Source organism: Aegilops tauschii, chromosome 3 (assembly GCF_002575655.3).
Source record: "Aegilops tauschii subsp. strangulata cultivar AL8/78 chromosome 3, Aet v6.0, whole genome shotgun sequence".
In the NCBI taxonomy this organism is placed as follows: domain Eukaryota; kingdom Viridiplantae; phylum Streptophyta; class Magnoliopsida; order Poales; family Poaceae; genus Aegilops; species Aegilops tauschii.
Window position 1 is genome coordinate 566,943,020 of NC_053037.3, and position 7,586 is coordinate 566,950,605.

A 7,586-nucleotide genomic window follows, 5' to 3' on the forward strand; every position below is an offset into this window, starting at 1 on the left:
CGTTGAGGCAAAGCGCTTGGCAGGGTCAAAGGCGCTCGCATTCTTGTAGAGCTCCGTGATCTGTGGAGACTTGTCGAACTCCAGCTTGGTGGCTGCAACAGCTGAGCTGAGAGCGCTAAAGTTTCTTGGCTCACGCCGAGACACCACTAGCGACCAGTGCTGCTACATGCCATGGACACACATCTCAATGGCATCCTCGAGATGCCTCTCCCTAGCGAGACGCACGTAGCTGTTGCCGAAGCGGATGATGTAGTCATCGATGGACTCCTCTCGCTGCTGCTGAACTTGTGCTAGTTCGACAACGGAGAAATCCTTCTTCATGGCGATGAAGTGTCTCTTGAAGACTTCCTTCATGCTCGCCCAGCTGGTGATGGATCCCACCGGTAAGCGACTATACCAGTGGAAGGCAGGGCCAGTCAATGACCCTGAGAATTGTCGAAGAAGAAGCGAAGAGCTATTAGCGGTGTTGCCGCAAGCCGCCTCGAAATACGCTATATGCTCCCGTGCATCACTAGTCCCGTCAAACTGGCGGAACTTCGGCGGATGCCAACCAGCAAGGAATGACACTAGGTCATGCCATGCTTCATAGGGCTTCTCGAGCTCGCTTTCCGAGGTGCGGGGCGCCTGCTTGATGGACATCTGCTTGAGCTTCTTGGTCACCATGTCTTCAATAATGTCGTGTTAGTTCTTTAGCATGCTCGGGTCTGACGCCCCATCGGCCACACCGGTGGGCGTGACCAATGGTCGCCCCCGCATGCCTTGGTCTTGCTGTTGACGCCCACCATTGGGTGGCGCACTTGCTAGCTCCATGGCTTGAAGCCCCTCCTCTTGCGAGTCCACCACTCGCCTTGGTGTCCCCGGCGCCATGAGGTTATTGTTCATCATGAGCTCGATAAACTGATCAACTTTTGCGGTTAGTTGATCGATTGTACGGCCCTGCTCGCACACCTGATCAGCAAGGTTCACTTCGAGCGGCGATCCATTTCCTGCAAGATAGGATGGGTTAGCGTTGGAGGCTCTCAATGCCTCTGTCTCTGCTGCTTTTACCGCCTCCAGATCGGCGTCACCATCAATGGCCACATGTACGGGCGCCGTGTGGAGACCTTCAAAGCCGCCTTCATAGTCTGATAGAACAGACTAAGCGAGCTCATGGTAGGGTGGCACGCTCGAGTGCATTTCTAATGAATGCGAGGAGGATGTGTCGGAGGAGCTCTCCTCGCCATCGCGGTCCTCCGGTGGTTCGCCGCCGTCGTCATGCCCACGCGTCACGCTTTTGTGTGCCATGGACTTTAGTCGCGTGTTGGCCCCGGGCCGACTCGGGACACTAGTAGAAAAAGTGCCTTTAGTCCCGGTTCTGGAACCGGAACTAAAGGGTCGTTACTAAAGCCTCCCCCTTTAGTCCCGGTTCTTACACGAACCTGGACTAAAGGCCCTCCACATTGCCGCTGCCTGGAGGTCCACCTTTAGTCCCGGTTGGTAACACGAACCGGTATTAAAGGAAATTTTATGATTTTTTTATTTTTTTTATTTTCAAATTTTTGAATTATTTTAACCTCTAATCTTTAATCACCCCTCATCACTGCTCAATTTAACCTCTAATCTCTAATCACCCATCATCATTCCAAATCATCTAACTTCCCGGATGGTCACCCATCCTCTCACTACTCCAGCCTGAGCACGCTTATTCCGGGTTCTATTCTCCCTCGTTTCCAAGTCTGCACTTGTTGTTTTCCTGAGAATAGTAAGATGTCAGTCCTATTAACCCTCGGGAATTTAGCTTGAGCATGAAGTCACACATTTCACTGTTTGAGTTTGAAACTATTGTTCTAAAAAACAATAATTATTTAGTAACACTAATATTTCTTGAATAAGTAGTTTGACCACAGTTTGACCAGATTTGACCAGAATTCAAAAAAACCGAAATAATTATTTAGTAACACTAATATTTCTTGAATAATTAGTTTGACCATTGTTTGACCACAGTTTGACCAGATTTGACCAAAATTCAAAAAAACTGAAATAATTATTTAGTAACACTAATATTCTTGAATAATTATTTAGTAACACTAATACTCCTTGAATAAGTAGTTTGACCATAGTTTGACCAGATTTGACAAAAATTAAAAAAAACTAAAATTTGAGCATAACTTTGTTTTCTTGTAGAATTTGAGGATTCTAAAAATTTGCAAACAGGCCGTAGGCGGTCAAAATCGGATGCGGATTTTCATGCTGAACATTTTGATATATTATACTTTTTTTCTGACATCATATGCAAAAGTTATAGCCGTTTTACATTTTCCCTACACTTTTTGCAAAACATGTCCAAATTGAAGTTTTTTAATTTTCCTAACTAGTACATGTAGTAACATAACTACATCTGGAAGGATTTTGATTTTTGAAGTTTTTATCATTTTCTTTTGCTTTTTACAAAACTGAAAAGGCGATCCACAGGGGGCGGGTAGAGTTCGAAAATGGGACCTTTAGTACCGGTTCGTGCCACGAACCGGTACTAATGCCTCAAACCCCATTAGTACCGGTTGGTGGCTCGAACCGGGACTAAAGGTCTAACCTTTAGTACCGGTTGGTGCCACGAACCAGTACTAATGGGCATCGCACCCTTTAGTCCCGGTTCGTGGCACCAACCGGGACTAAAAGTCCCATTTGAACCGGGACTAATGCCTGTACGGTGCCCTAGCCGCTCGAACCGGGACTAATGCTCACATTAGTCCCGGTTTGTAATGCAACCGGGATTAATGCTCTTTTCTGGCCGAACCAAAGGCCTGTTTTCAACTAGTGGGACCTGGTGTAGCTCCTCCGGGTCTTCTGGAAGGCGCGCCGTGATGTCGGTGTAGTGACGTGGGGATATGTCCGGGTGGTGTGTGACATCACCACCGGACGTCGATCCTCCCCCCGTCGTGATGGTAAGACATGGGGCAGTTGAACTTGCCCTTTCCTCACAGGTGAATGAGCCCGATTTGGGCTTCCTCTCGACGCCTTTGAACCATGATCGAACATGGCCTAGGCGTGGAAGTAATGTCACACAGAAATTGGCCCTTGGATTCGGCACAATCTCCTCGTCGGATTGGTAGGAGAAGTCATTGGTGATGTGCGGTGGTTGCCACGCGCCATCTTCTTCAAGCCTAGCACGCATTGCTAGAGTGCCGCATGAGGCCATGTTCTTCTCATCGCCCTTCTTGGCTACCGCCCCCTGCGGCGAGGTAGGCCTAGCCCCTTGGTCCCCTAGGTCGGGGGCACTGAGGGTGGGCACCTGAACGATCGTTGTGTCGGGATCGAGAGGTGCATTAGACTGCAACTCAAGAGATCCTGCCTGGAGGGTTGAGGATTCCTTGAGCGCAGCACTAGTCTGCAACTCAGAGGCATCCTCGACTCCCTCCATAGGAGAGGCTGATTCGAGGGTGTCCCCTTGTTGTTGGGGCATAGGAGTTGGAGAAGCATTCACCTGGCTCTCCCGCTTGAGGATGGTTAGGGGGCAAAGCGGTGGAACCGCCCCGCCTCCTTGCTCCGTGGCACTAGGTTGTGCCCTTCGTGGCTTCAGGGTTAAGCGGTTGAGATGGTAGTTATACCTCCCATGCCGCTCCAAGTAGGGGGAGATGTGAAACGATATTTGATTCTTCTCCTGAACAACCTCGCCATCAGCCCGAACACGGACTTGAGTGTGTCGAAGCACAAGCTCCTCGAGCTCGCGATACAACACATGACGGTTCCTCCGGCGCCTCTCACACTTGCGCTGGTTCTCTGTGAGAGCACCGTGCGCCCTTAGTGGGATCAGAGGTGTAGGAAGAAGGGGAGGCGCACCCCGCCGAGCCGCCGATGCTTTAGATGTTGGCCCCGTGGCAGGGGGAGCCACGTCGTTCCATGGTGGTCGCACCTGCACTTGGTTCGCCTGCCTGGAAGGAGATGGGACCGGGATAGGGGCCAAAGCCCTAGGAGCGCTCCGCGCTCGCCCTTGTGTCGCTTGGTCGCGGCCCGAGGAATCGCCTCGGTGCCACGGCCACCTATTTCCGCGCAGCGGCACTGCGTTAGCCCCCCGCAAGACGGCTGGTGTTGGAGAAGTCCATTGACGGGGCGCCATAGTTTGGCGCTCGTGTTGTGGGCGATGATTCTGGGTAGTCACCGGGTCCTGCTTGCCCCCTGTGCGGATGACTCCGCATGATCTTCATGACCTTCAAGCCGCCTTTGAAGGTGGCCCATCTGGTCTTGGAGTTGGTGGAGCTCTTGCCGCAAATCCTCTTCACGAGGTGCAGGCGTCTCGTTCCGAGGAACGGAGAACTTGTTGTTGGGGAAGGACCGCCGATCGCCTGCCGACATGTGTAGGCATGGCGCCCACATGCTCGGGCAGACAGAGCAGTTGTCGAGGTTGAAGGCGGTTGTGCGGCTTGGTAGCACGGGCTTCTTACGGGATCGTCGCTTCCAGAACTCCCGCATGATCACCCGCCTTACCAGCTCCTTGTCCTTCGATGGCTCGTTCGCCCATTGGTCGGGGAACAAGTCATACGGAGGGGTCAAGGTGCTAGGGAAGGTGAACACCTTGTGTGCAAGCTCCAACGCGCCCATCGACCAGTCCTCTTCGGGGACCGAGTTCTGAGCTATGCGTGAGCTGATTTGTCGGTGGAGCTTTTGTACCTTCTGGTACTTCCTCCTATTGTTGCGTACTCGATGGGGGCTATGTGACAAACGATCGTTTGCCATAAGCCTCCGAAGCTCGAAGGAGACGGCCTCGAGAGCCTCCAGTACCTCGACCTCCGTGCGGTGAGTGGTCGTCGTAGGCAGCTTCGGCTCAGCACTCGGCATCGGTGCACGGACCGAAGCAGCGCCAACCCGCCTGCTGGCGGGCTAGACACGCAGCTTTTGGGCAACCTCAATGTCGCCCTTCATCTCCGCGATCACGGAGTCCTTCAAGAGGGCGCGCGTGTTGAGCATGAGCTCGCGGCGCGCCTTCATGGCCTTGGCGACGGCCCTCTTCTGAGCCTTCTTCGACTCCATAGCCTGGAATTGAGACGGCTCCTGCGCCTCATGCACATACACCTTTGCGCCATGCTTGAAGCTGACCATCTGCGGGAGTGACCCAAAGTGGATCACTTCCGGCATAGAGTCATTGCTGGCGCCAGAAAAACCACCTGCAGAAAGATGGGTATCAATCAGCGTAGCTCCACGCTGACGATCTTCATGCAGCATGCTGTGTGGTTGGAGGAACAAGCGAAGACGAAGCCGCGGCAACTGCGCAGCAGAGATGGGAGGAGAACTAGGTCCCACCGGGCGTGCCAATTTGTTTGACACAAAAAAGGAAAGACATGTGCTCATACAAAAAGATATAAGGTTTCGTATAAGCGTCTCCCTTGACCCGGGGTACAAAGTGTTGCGGGCGTGACAGTGTACAAACTACACAAATACAAAAGAAAGGAAAAAAGAAAGTGTAGGGCCTGCTGGCGCGGCCAAAGTGATCAAGCGATCGGGTCTCCTGGTTCCCGGCGGCCTCGGAAAGCCACCGGTTAATTACTCCCGCGGATAGTACCGCAGGACACCTCCGATTAAGCTGCGCAGTTGTCGTCTTCGGTCTTCGCTTCGCGTTCCTCATGCATGGTGGTGGTGTATGTGTGTGGCGGCGGCAGAGTCCGTGTACAGAGTGGTACACGCGCCGTCGAAAACGTGGCCTTTGCTCCGGCCACGCCCGCCTATGCCGTCTTGCCTCGTCGGTCTTGAGTGGCGTCGATGTGGTTGTTGAAATAGCATGCATGATTGGGCTTGGCTTGGACGTCGGCGATGACTTTGTAGATTCGCCGGAAGTGCGAGGGGTATGCCCCGCGGGAGTGGATGTCGAAAGGAGAAGAAGGAATGGAAGGACGCGCGACACATGGTGTGAACACGTCCGTAGATGACCGCATACACCGCCGCCAATTGCGGAGGAAGTCGCCACTTTGCACCGCTCGGCACGGCCGGCGATGGCACAAGAGCCGCACGACAATGCGCATGACGCCGACACGGAGTGCCGGACCGGGAGCCGCTAGACAAGAGCAGACCCCGTCACGTGTGACACATGTTCGTGCCGATGAAGAGGGAGGCTGCAAGATGCGCCTAAGCGTGTCCCGGCCCAAACCGGATGATGTCTCGGCCGCTATAGTTACGATGAGTCATCGTGACTCATCGAGCGCCGCGCCGCCTCCATAGTTACGACGAGTCGCCGTGACTCATTGAGCGTCGCGCCGCCTCCATGGTTACGATGAGTCATCGTGACTCATTGAGCGTCGCACCGCCTCCATGGTTACGACGAGTCGTTGTGACTTGCCGAGCGCCGCGCCGCCGCTGACGCGTCGAACGGACAATGTCGCCAAGTCCCGGCCAGCCCATGGCGCCTCCATGGACTGGCGAGACAGCGGCGAAGGAGAGCTCGCGATACGGCGGAGCCTCGCCCATCCTCCACCGATGGTGTAGGTAGATGGGGTGGCGCACTAGATGGCGCCGGGTCGAACGATGCGTGCCGACGAGTCCCGATCAGCCCATGACGCCTCCATGGACAGGTGAGACGGGGCGAGTAAGACCTCGCGATGCGGCGGTGCCTCGCCTTGGCGCCGCCGATGGGTTAAGTAGAAGGAGGTGCGCCGAGTCGAACGATGCGTGCCGCCGAGTCCCGGCAAAACGAGGTTGCCGGCGGACTCGACGGTGGAGGGTGCACCGGGGACCGTGCATGGATGGCCGCCCTGATACGTTGCTGTCTTGCATGAAGGGTGCGCCGGGGGTCACTCATAGGCGGCAGCCCCGGCACTTCATCGCCGATGGTGACTCCAGCGTGAAGGAGTCGCGAGGAGCTGCACATTAAGGGCAACCCCGGCGCGTCGTGGTGGTGAGCGGCGGCTCGCTGGAGGGCAACAGTACCCCGATGCGTCGTCACCGTAAGTGAGTCCGCCACGATGGTGTTGTTGGCGGAGTAGGCGGTGCGGGGTGCATCGGAGACCGTGCATGGACGGTGGCCCCGGTACGTCGTCGTCTTGCTTAGAGGATGCGTCGGGGGTTGCGCATGGCCGGCAACCCCGACACGTTGTCGCCGTCGTCGCGGGAGTTGTCGCCACCGGGGCTACACATGAACGGCAACGCCAGCACGGCGTCGTGTTGAAGGGAGAGTGCGCCGAGGGTTGCGTGAGCGGTAGCACCAACACGTCGCTGGAAGAGTCATGGACAACCATGGCGCCATTGTCTTCATCACCGGCAAGCCATAGAGCAGGCGGCCGGCTCCATCTCCGGCCGTGCGGCCGCAGCTCCGGTTGATGGATGTGTGTGCCGTGGATGGCCGGCTCCCCTCACTACCGGAATCGCACCTTATGCCCCCTGCGTGCGTGAGTTCCGCCCTGGCCGTGCGTGAGGCCATCCCGGATATCGTGGGTTGTTGGGGGCAGATAAATTTCATGCTTTCATTTGACCCCTCGCTCAAGTTGATCCGGTGAATAGACCCGCGTGAGCAAGTTGTGCGCGTAGACATCCCGTGTACCTGTCCAGACCATGCCATCTGTCACTTAAACCCTTGCTGTTCTTATCTCTTCGGCTTCAGATCTTCTTGGCGCACACATCCGTCT